This window comes from Bos javanicus, chromosome 10, assembly GCF_032452875.1.
Source record: "Bos javanicus breed banteng chromosome 10, ARS-OSU_banteng_1.0, whole genome shotgun sequence".
Taxonomy (NCBI): Eukaryota; Metazoa; Chordata; class Mammalia; order Artiodactyla; family Bovidae; genus Bos; species Bos javanicus.
The window spans coordinates 49,083,623-49,101,255 of NC_083877.1; the positions used below are offsets into that span (position 1 = coordinate 49,083,623).

General features: G+C 40.4%; 1 protein-coding gene and 1 long non-coding RNA gene across 4 annotated transcripts in view; one reads left to right on the forward strand and one right to left on the reverse strand.

Annotated features, from left to right (window-relative positions):
* The window catches only part of LOC133256211 (uncharacterized), a 77,783-nt gene extending 64,877 nt beyond the window's left edge, over positions 1-12,906 (reverse strand). Inside the window, exons 1-2 of the long non-coding RNA XR_009739131.1 lie at positions 12,503-12,906; positions 8,385-8,489 (exon numbers count right to left, since the gene is read on the reverse strand). This is a non-coding gene — a long non-coding RNA (uncharacterized LOC133256211). The remainder of the gene's footprint in view (positions 1-8,384; positions 8,490-12,502) is intronic.
* RORA (RAR related orphan receptor A) overlaps positions 1-17,633 on the forward strand; it is an 809,830-nt gene that overhangs the window by 641,407 nt on the left and 150,790 nt on the right. The gene's annotated exons all lie outside the window — the stretch shown is intronic.

The window sequence follows — 17,633 nt, forward strand, 5'->3', positions numbered from 1 at the left end:
TGGTGTACTAGAGAAAGATAATGTATGGAGAGAGATGGAAATTCAGAGGAAGAAAATGTCCCTCCCTGGGCGTCAGGGAAGGCTTCACAGATAAGTGATATTTAAATAGAATCTAAAAAGATGAGTAGGTGTGTGCTAGTTGGAAACAAGGGAAAAGAGCATTTGGGCAACTGTGGTAGAGGTTTGATAAATCATGACTTCAGAATCCACCCCTGGATTCAAATCATGTTCCCTATTACCTACAGTCTAAAACTGAAATAGTAAGCTCAGCTCCCAACTGTGATGTCAAATAAGCTCTCTCTGCCCTTTGAGACAGCTCTTGATTCACTTTCCCTAGGTCACATGGAAAGCCAAGACCTTGTCGGATCTCTGAAAATTCTAAGGTTTGAGAGCATAAGATGGAGGCACCAGGGCTGTTTTCATGGGCACCTCTGGTGCTGAATTTCTGCTTTTCACTGATGCACTTCAGTTTATACAATGTCATTAGGTACATATATGTGGACATATTTGTGTATGTATATATACACACATATAGATCACATGCACATATATATACATAGACAGCATATTAAAAAGCAGAGACATTACTTTGCCAACAAAGGTCCGTCTAGTCAAAGCTCTGGTTTTTCCAGTAGTCATGTATGGATGTGAGAGTTTGACCATAAAGAAAGCTGAGCACTGAAGAATTGATGCTTTTGAACTGTGGTGTTGGAGAAGACTCTTGAGAGTCCCTTGGACTGCAAGGAGATCCAACCAGTCCATCCTAAGGGAAATCAGTCCTGAATATTCATTGCAAAGACTGATGCTGAAGAGGAAACTCCAATACTTTGGCCACCTGATGTGAAGATCTGACTCATCTGAAAAGACCCTGATGCTGGGAAAGATTGAAGGCGGGAGGAGAAGGGGACGACAGAGGATTAGATGGTTGGATGGCATCACTGACTCAATGGACGTGAGTTTGAGCAAGCTCTGGGAGATGGTGAAGGACAGGGAGGCCTGGAGTGCTGCAGTCCATGGGGACACAAAGAGTCAGACACGACTAAGCAACTGAACTGAACTGTACTGGTATGTGAATATGTATATAAAATCTACCCCTTACTTGATTAAAAATCTATTTTACTGGGGTATGGAGAAGATATTGACTACCAAGCAATAGATTTCTTTCACAGAAACACAGGTAACTTCAAATTCACCCTTAGTGACCTTGTTATTGAAGCCTTCCAGTAGCTGAAACACTGTAGTTTTTTGGGTTTTTTTTTTTCACTTTAGCCATTTGTCACATGTCCTTTTCTCTCGCCCTTTTGTCCTTTTTCCCACTCTGTATCTCTGTCTTTCTCTGCCTCTCTCTTACCCTAAGATCCCTAGTTATTCTTTCCTCCTTCTCCTTCTCCTCTCTCCTCCTTTACTCCACAGTCCTGCTCAGTTCAGTGAAGTCATCTATTGGTTCTTATTGCCCTCCTTGTCAAGGTCATGGCTTCTTAGTGGATTTTTTCTAAACAAAGACATTCCTTTCCTAAGAGAAAGTTTGAATTATAGTGTTTATAATTTCCATCGTCTGTGACTCACCATATCTCTACACAGAGCGTGGTCCCTGGCAATAAGCGGTCAGTCAATACATTTGTTCTATGAATTGATTAATCAATTAAATAGTACTTTGAAAAGGTCTGTCTTATCCTAGTGTTTGACTCTATTGTCATTCTGCCCTGAATGCTAGATACAAGGAAGCTTTGCTGTTACAGTAAGACAGGCCCATTGACTGCCCACTGCATGGTATTATCCACCCATCATGGAAGCCTGGCTAAATATCCCGAAGGCCAAGTTTGTTAAACAAAATGGTTATTTGGTAAGGCCTGCAAAAGGGCCAAGGGTGGAAGGACACACACCAGTTGAAGCACAGGATTTGTGTCTCAGGAAAGAGGAAGAAAGAAGCGTGGGAATAGGAAAGCACAGCAGTAGCATTTTTTTCTTTAAAGAAGAGATCAACTAGCAGCTGTGACATCTTGGGAGTAAGGATATGCATTCACCAAGTTGCTGCATTTTTGTAAGTTTTAGATATATTGTAGTATTTTTTTTTAAGTCCATCACTGTAAAAGGAAAAAAAAATCCCATATAAAAGATGGCAACTGAAAATGAAGTTGCCTTTGCTAACAAAGAGACATTTCAAAATATGATGCTCTTCCAAAAGAGAGGGCCTGTAGCCCCCCAAAACAGGATCCTGCTCCCAGGGAATTTTATCAGCAAGAGGCAAAAACCTCGTTTCACAAGAAATCTTTGTTGCTGGTAGTCTTTGTCTCTTACAAAGACTCTTGTAATGTAATTAAATCATTACAGGCCCATGATAAAAACTCCCATACCTGTCCACTGGGTGTTCCCAGCTCTTAAAAATCCTTGATGAGGGGCTTCCCTGGTGGTCTTGTGGTTAGAAATCTGCCTTTGAGTGCAGGAGAGATCGGTTTGATCTGTTTTCCAGGAAAATCCCACATGCCACGGGGAAACAGAACCCATGTTCTTCAACTACTGAGCCCACATGTTGTGGAGCCCACGCTCCACAAGAGAAGCCACTGCCCCCCACCACTAGAGCGTAGCTCTGCTCACTGCAACTAGAGAAAGCCCATCAGCACTGAAGAGCCAGTGCAGCCACAAATACAAACAAATACATATATTTTTAAACTCTTGGTAAAATCATCCTCTTCTCCCTCCCTCATCCGCCATCTACAGGGAACCTTGCAAAAGGCTCTAAGGAATTTTCTCAAACTAGTCCTGTCCCCCAGTCATTTTCAAAGCAGTGTGAAACTAGTTTTTCAAAATGAATCATTTAAGAAGAAGAAAAAAAATTCCTGATGGCTTCCCATGTTATTCTAGTAACTTCCCAGGAAGGTGAGAGAAACATACAGATATTCGCACAGCCGCTTCGGTTACTAATAAGTCTCAGAGAAGCCCGTGTCATGAGATTCTGTCCAAGAGGCCACACACTGTCCTGAACCTTCCTTCTCGTTTTTTTTTGTTTGTTTTTTCCCATTCTAGAAGAGTCAGCAAATGATTTCACACCTTTTTGTTTAGCTGCAAAAAGACAGTAACTTCCCTCAGGGCTGCCTCTGTGGGTTCCAAAAATACAATGGGTTCATTTTCATGCTCAGTGTGCAAAGGCTCATAGAGGTTGCTAATGAAAGGCAAGGAAGGAAAGAAAGGAGAAAAGAGGGGACAGGCTGGGGGATGTCCCTGACGGGGGCAGAGGGTCAGCTTCTGCCTAGAGTTACCATTCCCCCTCCCCACCACCACCCCACCCCACCCCCAACTACGCCAGAAGAGAGAGGAAAAGCCCAACAGATAGCTCTTAAGCTGCAAATTAAAAGGCGATCTAATTCAACCCTTAAACTCTTCGGCTTGATCTTCTATCCCTAAACCCAGGGTTATTTTTGGAACACATGCTATCGTTCACCAAGAAGAGGAGTCGCCTGCTTCAGCCTTCCAGATAAGAAATCTCTTGGGTAGGAAAAATAGCCAGTAACTTGCTTCCAGGTCAAAAAGTAAAACCATGGGTCTATGAGATTCTAGCTTTACTTTTGAAATTCAAAATCTCCTGGGCCTAAATTATTAGCCATAACAGACTCATCACGTCCTCAACATTACATACTAGAAAGAACACTATATGATGCAAATCACACCATATCAGGCTCAACTAGCAAGCCAGGAATTTGTGAAATGAGCTCCAGGAGAACTTGCCCATCTATAATTAGGAGGATTTTTGTAGGGCACTGCTGATAGTGGTCTGCCTGTTTAAAAGATAAACATCCAGCGGTGGCACCTGTTCACTGTATTTCTAAGCAGGCCATTGGGCAGACTGACTGTTAGAGATTCCTTCCATGGTTATTGTCGTTCAGTGGCTAAGTAGTGTCCAACTCTTTGCAACCCCATGAACTGCAGCATGCCAGGTTCCCTGTCCTCTATCTCCTTGAGTTTGCTCAAACTTATATCCATTGAGTCAGTGATGCCATCCAACCATCTTATCTTCTGTCGCCCCCTTCTCCTCTTCCCCTCAGTCTTTCCCAGAACAGGGTCTTTTCCAAAGAATCAGCTCTTCACATCAGGTGGCCAAAGTACTGGATCTTCAGCATCAGTCCTTCCAATGCCTATCCAGGGTTGATTTCTTTTAGGATTGACTGACCATCAATCCTTCATTGATGGCACCAAAGTCTGCCTCCCAGTAGCTTCTACTAGTCAGTTCTAGACTTGTCCTAGGGCATATACAGCATAACATCTTTTCATTAGAAACCTTCAAATATTTGACAACTATCAGACTTCAGTTCAATTAGGCCTAATTTCAATTAGTCCTTCCTATTTTGTTCCTCTGCCAGAGTTTCCAGTTCCTTCCCTAGGATTGATCCAGTTTGCACAGTGTCCCCCTTACAACCCAGCCCCAGAAGTGGAATGAATAACTCCCTGAACTGAACAACTATGCCATGGATGCAGCCTGTGCTCACCTGAGCCATTTCCTTTAGCAGATGTGATATGCTGTAGAATCATATTCCTTTCTAAGATCTGTGAACTACAGATATGCTAAGCCAACTGTAAATAGGATGATTGGGAAAACCTTAATGCTACTGAAAGAAACACAGCTTTTAAATAGTAGTTTAAGAGGATCCCTTCATATCCAAATACTTGACATGCAAATTATAAGTCCTTCCAAATTTTTCATTAAATCTCATACACAAAACACTTTGACTGGGTAAACTAATATGAATAACTATATGTTGGATATTTGACAATTTCCTAACTACATTTCTTAAAAATTATTCTGTGATTCTGTCTTGCTGTTCGAGGAAACATAGACTCTTTAGAAACGGAAAGACACAGAAAGACTGTCAAATCCAGTCACAAACTTTTAGGAAGTTATTATCCCATTTTACATATTTATTCAGAATTCATTCACCACATGCTGACTGAGTGTTCCGTTTATTCAGAGGTAAAAAGTATAGTCCTCTTCTTTCATGAAGTTCACATCCCTAGTGGGGGAATCAGAGAAGCCAAATGTAAAATAATTTCATTTAGTGATAAGTGTTATGAAAAAACAAAATGAAATAGAGCTGTGATAGAGACTTGACCAGGGATGAAAAATTTTAGAAGGGAACGTGTGACCTAACTGTTGAGAAGGTTTCAGCCACAACAGAATACGGAAAGAACTTCTTCCAAGCTATGGAAATAGCACATACAAAGGGCCTGAGGTACAAATAAACATGATGTGTTCTGGGGAGTTAAATTAGGCCAATATAGCTGGAAAATATTAATAAAAGAAGAAAGTGATGGCAGATGAAGTCAAAGAGGAAAGAGGTAGAAAGGGCTGGATCTCATGGAGCCTTGAAGGCTGTGATGAGGTTTGGATGTTAGTAAGAAGCCATTGGAGGGTTTCAGGTAGGAGAATAGCATGGTTTAACATGCGGTTTTTGAAAGTTCTCTCTGCCTGTTCTGCAGTGATGGACTGTACAGGGTTTAGAAATAGAGAGCAAGTTGATAGAAAGCTGTTGACAATGGCCTTGGTGAGAGAGTTACTTGTACTAGCTTGGTAGCCCTGGGGTTGGGAAAAAAGGGACAAATTCTGGATATACTTTGAAGGTAGAAACAATAGGATTTGATAAGAGAAAAACAAGCTTTTTTTCTTTTCTGCTACTTCTGCTGCTAAGTCACTTCAGTCGTGTCCAACTCTGTGTGACCCCATAGACGGCAGCCCACCAGGCACCCCCGTCCCTGGGATTCTCCAGGCAAGGACACTGGAGGGGGTTGCCATTTCCTTCTCCAATGCATGAAAGTGAAAAGTGAAAGTGAAGTCGCTCAGTCGTGTCCGACTCTTAGTGACCCCATGGACTGCAGCCTACTAGGCTCCTCCATCCATGGGATTTTCCAGGCAAGAGTACTGGAGTGGGGTGCCATTGCCTTCTCCATTTTTCTTTTCAGGGAAGCTTAAATTATTTGCCTCAATTGGGATAAGGAGACAGGCACCAACACAAGTTAATCGATTAGTAGTACCATCTACTTTTTAAAACAAGTTATTGGTGTATAATTGCTTTACAATGTTGCGCTAGTTTCTGCTACACAACAGAGTGAATCAGCTATATGTATACTTATAGCTGCTCCCTCTTAAGCATCTCTCCCACCCTCCCCCCAGCATCGCAGCCCTCTAGGTCATCACAGAGCACTGAGCTGGGCTCCCTGTGCTATATATACAGCAGCTTCCTGCCAGGTATCTATTTTACATATGCCTTGTACTTTAATCCTAATGTTAATCCTAGTAAGACCATGAGATATTATTTTACCTAATATTTTATGTATTAGGATTCTGAAGCTCAAAAAAGTTGCTGCTAAGACGCTTCAGTCGTGTCCAACTCTGTGCGACCCCATAGACGGCAGCCCACCAGACTCCACCGTCCCTGGGATTCTCCAGGCAAGGACACTGGAGGGGGTTGCCATTGCCTTCTCCAATGCATGAAAGTGAAAACTGAAAGTAAAGTCGCTCAGTCGTGTCCGACCCTCAGCGACCCCATGGACTGCAGCCTTCTAGGCTCCTCCATCCATGGGATTTTCCAGGCAAGAGTACTGGAGTGGGGTGCCCTTGCCTTCTCCATCAGAGAAGTTAAGTAACTCCAAATCAAACAGAAGTTTAGATTAAGCCAAGATTTAAGCTCAGGACCATCTGATGCCATATTTCATAACCTCATGTCCTTTTCCCACGTTGCTTCCAAAGCAGTACTAGAGGAGGAACTTGAACACAGACCCCAGGGGAAGCACTCCTTCTGTCCATCTTTTCTTCCAAGTTATCACTGTTTAATGAGATTTTAAGCCAATACCATCCTTTGCTTTACATCCTCCCCTACAGTGTGTCCTTATATATTTAACCAAAACCTAGATTCCTTTCTCCCCACAACACCCAGGTCAGGGCCATTTCTTCTCTATGCATTTTAACAGAGACAAAAGCCCCGTGCCGGCTTCTCTTCCAGAGGAGCTGTAGCTGGAAGTTGCTTGTGCAACCCGATGACAACTCATCTATATTTAGCAGAAAAAGTGGTGACAAGGATTTGTCCAGCTCAATTTTTTTTACACTTTCAATGTTCAGAATCTCACAGACAGCGTCCTGAAAGGCACATTGGCCCTGACAGTATCTGAGTTGAAAGAAGCTTCCTCCATCTCCCTGGGTTATCCATCAGAAGCCTCATTCCAAGAAATTACATGGACATCCATGGTAGAGCAAACACCTTCCATGCCCAACACTCCCCATGCCCCCAAAATGAAGAGCTACTGGTTCTGTGGGTGTTTTGATGGCTTTTAAGTGTGACTCTAAGATAGGAAAACAAGCATAAAATGTTTAAGGGGGAAATGGACTATTACCTAATTGTTTATGTGTTGAAGAGATATGTACGGCACTTGATTTTTATTTCTTTTCAATGTGCCATGGAAAAGAAATACCGAGTGCAGCTTATGGTTTAAGAACAAAGATAAACTTGCTTTGGGGGGGGCGGGTGCGGGGGCGGGTGTGTGAAAATATTACACCAGGTATTCTGAAGTGCTTACAACAACTAAATGATTGCCACCACAGAGGCTGACTAGCATTTATGCTTAAAGTGACTAATTTTAGGCTGAAGCGCAGTTTTAAGTTTTCTCGAGTGAAACAAAACCAGATATCATATATTGTCCATGACTCTGACCCCCATCACTGTTGGTCAACCAGAAAGAATTATCTACTAATGAAAAGGCAGAACAATTAAGAGCTGAGAAAAGAGGAAAGTAGAGACCATTAAAGAAAAATGGAAAATTTTAAGACAGTAAAAGAGCTCCAATTGTATCACAAAAAGGGAAATTACAAGGAAAATAAATTGTAGCGGGTCAGTGCTTACTGATAGTCTTCTACTTTTTAACATGCAAGATGTATCAATCCTTGGTTGTCAAGAGGAAAAAAAAAAAAGCTACTGCAAAAGAATTCCTATTAGCTTTAGATACAGAAATTTTAAGAGGTAGTTTTTCATTCCTTCTTCCAGTCCCAAACCTCTCTTTGGGTTAAATCTTACTCAGAGGAAAAGCACTTGGTTTAGAAATGTCCTTTCTCATTTTCACAAAATCTGTTCTAATGAGATGAGTTTTAGTGTTGCTGTGTCTATTAAGAAAAGAGGTGAAGAAACAGAAAATACACTTTTGGTACTATTGCACTTGTTGGGACTAAGGCTTCCAGTACTGTATTTTCAGAAGTTAATCAACAGACCATTATGAAGGGGGAAAAAATGCAATTTGAGAGGAAATGAAAATATAATGAAATTAAAGAAGAAAAATTCAACTATAACTCTGTCATCCTAAGATACTCACTGTTAAGCCTTAAAAACAAAAAATTATTTGGCACATACCTTATAGAAACCTAGCAGGACCACCGGGCTTTCTCTCATTTTTCATTTTGTGACAGTTTCTGGCAATTTTCTGCAGATACATGGGTTGAAATCTTTACTGGTGCCCTAGAAGCAGAGATGATCTTTCAACATTAAATGTCTTAGTGTCCTCAGTGGAAATTTTCTTCTCTTGAGATGAATAAAAAGATACGTAATTCTTCTTCTACATATTACTACTACTATGACTGTCAAGAAGCTAAGAAAGTCCTTTCTGATTTTCTGTGTCATAGCAGGAACTAACACTGTATCTTTTTCACCTAAGACCCAAACCTGTAAAGGCAGCGATTGTCTTTCTCCAGTAATTTGAAACAGTCTTCTTTGTGCATCATCTTGGCCACCTTTTAAGTGGAAAGAATCTAACGCAAAAGATAAAAGAACCTCAAAAAAGAAAAATCAGGGGTGGAGAAACTACTGGTACGAGAATAAGCAAAGAAATCAGTAGAAAACTCTGAAATGTAATCTTGCATTTTTAAAAATAGTCTTGAATACGTGTATAGAGAATACATATAAAAACTGTGGGGAAAAGAGTCAGTACGTGGTGCCAGGATGTTAGTTTATTAGGAAAAAAGGAATTTTTCCTCATGCCATGTAACAAATTAAGTTCTAGGTAGATTTAAGTAATACTATTTTTGAAAATTTTATTAAATAACTAGAAGAATGTCATTTCTGCATATTTATCTAGTCTAGATGGATAAAGTTTTTATATACATTAAAGCAATGGAAGAAATATCAGGGCAAAAGGCCAATAAATTGAAATATAGAGAAATATAAAATTTCTATACCTCAAAAATAATCATAAAAAAATCAGAAGGCAAAAGCAAACTGGTAAGAAGATATATTTTTTTTCAAAAAATTGAGACACAAAGAAAGCTAATAACTGTGCTTTATAAAGTGTTATAGTAAATCAATGAGAAAATGGACAAAGATCATGAACTGATCATTCACAGATGAGAAAATACAAATAGCTAATTATATACTAAACAATCCTCAGCCTCACCAGCGAATACAAAGTTAAGTAACAGGGACATTACAAAATAGCAAAGATTTTAAAATGACATTAATCAATGCAGTCAGAGCTTCAGGAAGACATTAATGTACGGTATTAATGTAAATTGATATAACCTTCCTGGTAATATGTACTAGAGACTGGAAAAATTATATTCTTCATCCCATATTGCTGCTTCTGGTAGATTGCCCTAAGGAGATAATTTGAAGTGCTAAGATTTGTGCATACACACAAAATATTTATTTAAGTATACCCGAGATGTCTAATATTAGGAAAATTATCAATAAATTATGATATACTCATAGAAAATTATATTACCATTAGAATAATATTTAAAGAATGAATAATAGCATAAGAAAAACATTTTTGATCAATTGAACAAAAACATGGTATGTGAAATCCTGTGTAAGGAATGCTCAGCTATGTGAAGAAAAAAAGAGCATAGGAAAAAATACTGGAACCATTCCTAAATGTGCCTGCATGTGACTAATAAGATTTAGTCATGTTTGTGCATGCTTTTTGAAACTTCTGTATACATTCCAAACTTTCTACCATGTATATGTCTTAATTTTAGGAAGGAGAAATTGAACCTGAATGGGGTTCAGAGTATGCCACCCAAAACTTGCCACTCTGGCAAAAGGCTTATTTTGAACTGAAAACTACTGAGAAAAAACAGGCAGTAGACAAGCCCTGTGACCTCCCCATTACTACCAGGAAGAACGGGTAGTAACCTGATTCTTAACCACCAGAGACAACTCTAGACTCTTAACCAGCCCAGAAATTGCACCAGGGGAATCTACATAACAAACTTGGCTAAAACAATCTTTATTTTCCATTGGTTCCCCCCATGTATTTACCTTCCTACTGTTTACCACCCTTGGAAATCTAAAACCCTTCTCCTTTGTATTGTCACTTCTCTATAAATTTATTGTTCTTTCCTAAGATGCCATAGGATATTTAGAATGCTTCTCAGGTGGCAATAATGGTAAAGAACCCGCCTGCCAATGCAGGAGACGCAAGAGACGAGGGTTTGATCCCTGGATTGGGAAGACCCCCTGGAGTCGGAAATGACAACCTACTCTAGTATTCTTGCCTGGAGAACCCACAGAGGACCCTGGTGGGTTTATAGTTCACGGGGTCACACAGAGTCGGACACAGCTGAAGCAACTGAGCACGCAGGCACACAAGATGCCATAGAAGCTCAGCTTGTGACCATTCCTTTGAGTTTCTCATCACTGAGTATCCTATGTGTAGAGTTCAGAAACTTGTTATTCATCTGTCTTTTATCATTCTAATTTGCGGAACCCCAGCCATGAAGGAAGATGGGTACAGGAAAAATAATTATTTTCTTCCTCTATAAATTATCATAATAATTTTAAAAAGAATCAGTGGTAGGCATCTTTCTTCAGCAGTCTTAGATTGTGTTCTGCTTGAGAATACAGACCACTGGATACTTCAGATCCATAAAGGTACTCTAGCTATTGTGAGTCAGTTTACTCCAAAGGGCAGATTGCTAGGTGATTTGTAAGGTGGCTATTTGCTCTTCTTCTCCTTCCTCAAGGTTTAGTTTCCTCTTCTCTTTCACCCACAAATGATCTAAATAAAAGCCAGGGAATACGAGCAGGACACCCCCCCACCACCACCTTTCCAAGAGTGGCAAGATGGGGTTGTTTCCATCTGTCCTTTCCGGTCTGAGAAGAGAGACTTGAAAGGAATGAAAACACACATTTCCTACAGTGGAAAGGAGTGGTCTCTGTAAGGACCTTGGTGAACTTCTCTGCCCACCTTGTAGACCATTTCTAAATAGGCATAAACATGCTTCATCAGGGAGTTCATTTGCCAAACAGGCAAAGGGAAAGGTCAACCTAAAAAAGTTTATTTTGGTGTTTTAAAATGGTGACTCTTAAAGTGATAAACCCTGTGATCACTATCGCTATTAACAGCATTACAATCACAGCGAGAGCCGGGTCTGAAAATGCACTCAGTCATGCCAGAGTTAACTTGGGCAGAGGAAGGAAGATGAACAGGGTCAGTATTTTTCTCCGGCAAGTCCAAAGTGAGTTTGTTTGTTTGTTTAGTTGAAATTAAAAGCAAAATGCAGATTGTATTTTGTCCACCTCATTTACTCTAACGATTTTAAGCATGCTTCTTTCTGAGGAAATGGAGGGCCAAGTCTCTGATTCATTTCTATGAGACCACACAGGATCCCTGAATGAAAGTATCACTGCCCAAGAAGCTGTAGATGTTTTTGGAAAGCTTTATAGCTGGTTCTTTTCCCTTTAAATCTTGTTGTTGTATTCTGATTGCAGAAAGCATATTTTAAATGGATAGGGGCAAACGTAATTAAAATCTAAGTACACAGATTTGGGGTGTCTGGCCAGGAAAAAAATGTCAGTGATTACAACTTCCTCCAGTTTGATTATATTATTCATTGTGCTGTGTTTTCTTTATATCTAGAACCCAGGAATTAGGAAAATCTAGCTGTTTAATCTAATTTTCTTTGGATTCAAATCTCTCTTTTTTCCCCTCTTGCCAACAACAACAACCAAAAACGTCTAATTTATTTGAGTCAGGACTAAAAGACATGATTCACCACCTTCCATTGCAGGGAATGCAGGTTCAATCCCTGGCCGGGGAGCTAAGATCCCAGCTGGTGCAGGGCAACTGAACCCACATGCCACAACTAGAGAAGCAATACACTGAGGACTCAGCACAGCCAAAAAAAATACACACACATATAGTTCATTTGTTAAAAAAAAGTGATATTAAAAAAAGACATAATTCAGCCATATGCCACCATCACCCTAAGATTTCATGTTCACTCCCTGAAAATAAATAAAAATAGCACATTATCCTCACACTTGGTGGTTAGGAAGAGAAACACATGGCAAGGGTGGAAGCTAACAGCTCTCCTTACATTGCAACGTGAGGGCCACGGTTATTTGAACCCCTCCACCTGCCCTGAGGCAGCCCCCGTGTGCAGAGTCCCAGCCGCAGCAGCTTGGCCCGGGTGACAGAAAACATTCAAAAGAAGTAGAGAGCCGGCCACACTCCATGGGGTTCATTAACTTACTTGTTGTGTAGGAGGGAACGATGTCTGAAGGGCTGCGCACTTGCTAACCAAAATGATCATCACTTAGAAACAGCAAGAAGTTAGATGTTTATCAAGTACCTGGAACCAGAGCTGACTTTCTGTGAAACATCAGTGTGGAATCCAAGCCAAAATCTCGCACTTCTATTTGGCTGAGCCTGAAAGAAGTCATCATGTCAGAATTTCTCAGTAAGGCAAATAACAAAGAGAGGGGAATGAAAACAAGCTGCTGTGGAAAAGGGCAGGGAGGAAAATACCTGCGCTACAGTAGTTACAGAAGAGCTGAGATTGAGAGGCTAAAAAACAAAAAAAGTTGGGTGCATTTCTCTCAGAAAGACAAATGTCTCAAACACAGAAGGGGTATTGAGTTTCTCAGGTAGGTCAGGAAGAAGACGGTGGTTAACCGGGTAAGCTTAATTGTGGGCTTCCCTGATAGCTCAGTTGGTAAAGAATCCACCTGCAATGCAGGAGACCCCAGTTCAATCCCTGAATTGGGAAGATCTGCTGGAGAAGGGGTAGGCTACCCACTCCAGTATTCTGGCCTAGAGAATTCTGTGGACTGTATAGTCCATGGGGTTACAAAGAGTCGGATACGACTGAGCGACTTTCACTTTCAATTATGAGGTGATACTTAAAATTTGGATTGAAGTTAGTTTCAATGGAAGTGCATGTATTTTTTATCTTTCGTTTTTACTTAATATGAAAGTAATAAACAATTATTTTACTTATGAAAGTGCCATCATCACAGGAAAATATAATGTACAAAAGGCCCTCTATCCCACTGCCCTAAAGCAGAGATTATCATTTGTTAAAATGAGGGGTAAAAATATTTTTGACATGATTTGTAGTATATGTTTTAAAATAAAGCTATGGTTATAAAGTGAGAAATATTTTTATGATAATATCAATTTTATCAAGCGAATATATAGAATCAAAAGACACCAAGTAACCCTATAACTAGAAAAATAAAAGTGTATCAAAATATTTTAAAAGTTGGGGGTATTCTTCATGTTTTTGAACATATGCTAATGTATATTTCAGTGTGTGTGTTGTGAGTTCAGGGTCTACTACTTTGACTCCAAGAGACCCCAAAAAGTTTCCAACTTTCCAGCATGGGGAGAAGGAAAGAATATCTGAAGATCATGGGTAAATAATACTTTGAATCTCTCTGCGGCTTATGAAATTGAATTTCAGTCCTATTTAAAGAAAAGTTCCTGTGGCAAGAAATCTTCATATGGGTTTCTCAGGCAGAAGAAGGACAGAAAAAAATTACCCACAAGACTTGGATTGGGCAATTGATTTTAACCATGGTTTCTATTAATTACTCAGAAATTTCAGGCAGTTCTCCACGTTCATACCATCCTTTTCCTTTGTGTAAAATGGGAAGGGTGATGGAAACTCTGAACTTGGGGACTCGGTCTCCCAGCACTGCCACCACCTACACCTGCCTTTGGGCCAACTCTTCTCAGCCAGGGTCACCACTCTGCTAGCTCACGGGAGCCAGGAGGCTTCATTACCTGTGGTTTCAAAGACCTCTGAACTCTCTTAGGAAGGGAAGCTGTTGAAGTTCAATGTCATATTATCCATTTCCTGAAGCATTCATTTTAGAGAGAAAGAGAGAGGAAGAGTATCTACAGTGTGCTATGCTCCAAAGGAAATTTAGAAAAGGATTTTCTATACCTTTTAATTTGAGAAAATGCTTCCTGGTTTGAGAAAAATTACAACAGACTCCCATACAAATAAGATGCGTCTCAGAAATGAAATCTTAAATTAGCTATTAATTTAAGGTTGTCGAAATCCAAACTGATCACTCTGTGATCACCCCCATTAGCACAAACCTGTATGATATGCAGTATTGCTGCAGGTTTTATGCTCCTGTGGCATACTTGGTACCACACTGCAACAAAGTTTCCACAAAACTAAGGATGGGTTCACTGGAAGCCTGCCAAAGTTATTTAAGAACTTTTATTCTTCTAAGAGTACATCTTTCCTACTTCGGAAATATTCAAATGTTATTTTCTCTTATGAATTAATGATCATTGAAGATGGCAGTTGTGGTATTTTTAACATTCTTATTTGATCAAAGTTAAACTTGGCAACCATATATTGATCTTCTCACAGTTTCACAATTTCCTTTTCTTTTTACATTTTACTGCTCTGCAAAATCCAAACTCTGGAAAACATCAGTCTGTGGCTAATTCTGTCTATATGGTAATAGGGAGAATGCAGATAATCACCATTTTCAATCCAAAGTATCAAATTCCTCCCGTACTAAAACATGAGCCTCAGCTGATGGTAAGTAGGACACCCAGTGTGCTTGATTTGTGTATTTCTCTCCACCCTCTAATGGGGTTCCTAAAATTAAGTCACTGAAAGGTCAAAAAAGGAGGAAGCAGAGGCAAAAATTATCTGAATAATCAATAAACTGGCTGAGTAACAGACCCAGTGTTGATGGATAAAAGTCTCTCCTATGTAGTATTTGGAACATACTTACATTAAAATTTTATTCAAATTTATTTTGATTCAAGTCCAACTGAACATTCTGTATTTTGTCTGGCAACCCCACACCCAATACTATCTGACCCTTTAGAAAATACATAGGAAGTGAAATCTGACTTTAAGTAGCCCATACCTACGCTGCTGCTAAGTCGCTTCAGTCATGTCCGACTCTGTGCAATCCCATAGACGGCCTCCTACCAGGCTCCCCAGTCCCTAGGATTCTCCAGGCCAGAACACTGGAGTGGGTTGCCATTTCCTTCTCCAGTGCATGAAAGTGAAAAAATATAGTGAAGCCGCTCAGTCGTGTCCGACTCTTAGCGACCCCATGGACTGTAGCCCGCCAGGCTCCTCCGTCTATGGGGTTTTCCAGGCAAGAGTACTGGAGTGGGGTGCCATTGCCTTCTCCGAGCCCATACCTATAAGTGACTATTAATGCAATACACCTAAGTGGCTACTAATGACATAATCTTATGGTTGTCTTTATGTTGTCTAGTTTTCTCATCTAAATGTGAAATATTTAGATGTTTGGGTTTTTTATAAAGCACAACAACCTTCAATTTAATGTAGAGGAGAGTGAAACACGTGAACTTGCCGCCAATTGGCTTACCTTGCGAATGAGCTGATAACCGATGTTTACAGGCAGGTCCTGCCAAGTCACCTCAGCTACCCACTTCCAAGCTGACAGTTCAGGCGCTGCAGAGTAATTCCCTTCAACCCACGTAATGTTTCAGGATTTGAAAGTTTGTATGTGGGAAGAGAAGCAGAAAGCCAGGATCCTGCGAGGTGCTCTTCTATTCAGCACGCAGCCGGCATACTTGTTCTTTGTTTTTTGTTTTGCCCTCTGATGTTAAAGCTAATACAAAGTTAGAAACACTGCCTTTGGAAATAATGTCATTTGCAGCAACAGGGATAACCTGGAGATTATCATACTAAGTGTAGTAAGTCAGACAGAGAAAGACAAACAACATAAGATATCACTTATATGCGGAGTCTTAAAAAAAAGGATACCAGTAAACTAATATACCAGAGAAGGCGATGGCACCCCACTCCAGTACTCTTGCCCGGAAAAGCCCATGGACGGAGGAGCCTGGTAGGCTGCAGTCCATGCGGTCGCTAAGAGTCGGACACGACTGAGGGACTTCACTTTCACTTTTCACTTTCATGCATTGGAGAAGGACATGGCAACCCACTCCAGTGTTCTTGCCTGGAGAATCCCAGGGACGGGGGAGCCTGGTGGGCTGCCGTCTATGGGGTCGCACAGAGTCGGACACGACTGAAGTGACTTAGCAGCCAACTAATATACAAAACAAAAATAGACCCATAGACATAGAAAACACCCTTATAATTAGCAAAGGGAAAAGGAGAGAAAGGGATAAGTTAGGAATTTGGGGTTAACATATACATATTACAGTATATAAAATACATAATATATAAAATACCAACAAGGACCTCCTGTATAGCATACAGAATTATACTCAGTATTTTCTAACAACCTGTAAGGGAAAAGTGAAAGTGAAAGTGAAGTCGCTCAGTAGTGTCCCACTCTTTGCAACCCCATGGACACCAGGCTCCTTCGTCCATGGGATTTTCTAGGCAAGAGTACTGGAGTGGATTGCCTTTTCCTTCTGCAGGGAACTTCCCAACCCAGGGATCGAACCCAGGTCTCCCGCATTGTAGACAAACACTTTACCATCTGAGCCACCAGGGAAGTCTTTCTGAAAAACAAATATATATATATATATATATATATATATATCTGAAAAAGAAATATATGTACTTACATATATATATATCTGAATCACAAATATATCTGACATATATATATATATGTATTACTGTGCTGTATGCCTGCAATTAACACAACATTGTAAATCAACTATACTTCAGTTAAAAAATAAAATTAAAAGAATTAAACTCTACCTTTTTTCACCAGACTACCTGGCAAATGTGGAGTTCCCACGTTACCTTGAAACAAAAGTAAAAATAAAACTGTCCAGTAGTGCTAGTAACCTGCCTGGTAATATCTGCAAGGAAATTTACTTTCCATCTGCAAAGTCGACGCCTATTTTCTGTTAGGGAAATGAACTGATACAAGCTGGAGACTGGGAGGGAAAGCAAGAGTCCAGGCCAGATACTTGGTGTGCATTTCATTTAAATCAATGTGAATGTGAAGAGTGCTTTGTTTTGTTTTTCTCCCCTAGCCACCTCAAGGCTGTTATAGAAGAAACGTATGGGGGCGGGGGGTGGGGGGCGGTGGGAAACAACTATATAGTGAACAGTGCTTGATATATTTGAATATATTCAAATGAATGGAGTGTGAAACCCAAAATGTAGAATCAGAGGCAATTTTGTGGTCAGTCTCCAGGTGGGTTGCTGAGGATTGGGATAGGAAAGGTGACTTAGATGGTCCCATCCTGGCCCCAAAGCCATCTACCAGGTGAGTCCGGGCAGGTCATGTTGTCCTCTGGACATTAGTTTCTTTCCGAAGGCATTGCAGCAGTTAATACTTGCGTTCCTTTCTACCCCTGATCTAAGGTGGTACAGAGGAGAGGAGAAATTCTTACGTTACAAGTCAGGGAACAGGACTCATCTGCTTACCTACTGGAGGTTCGAA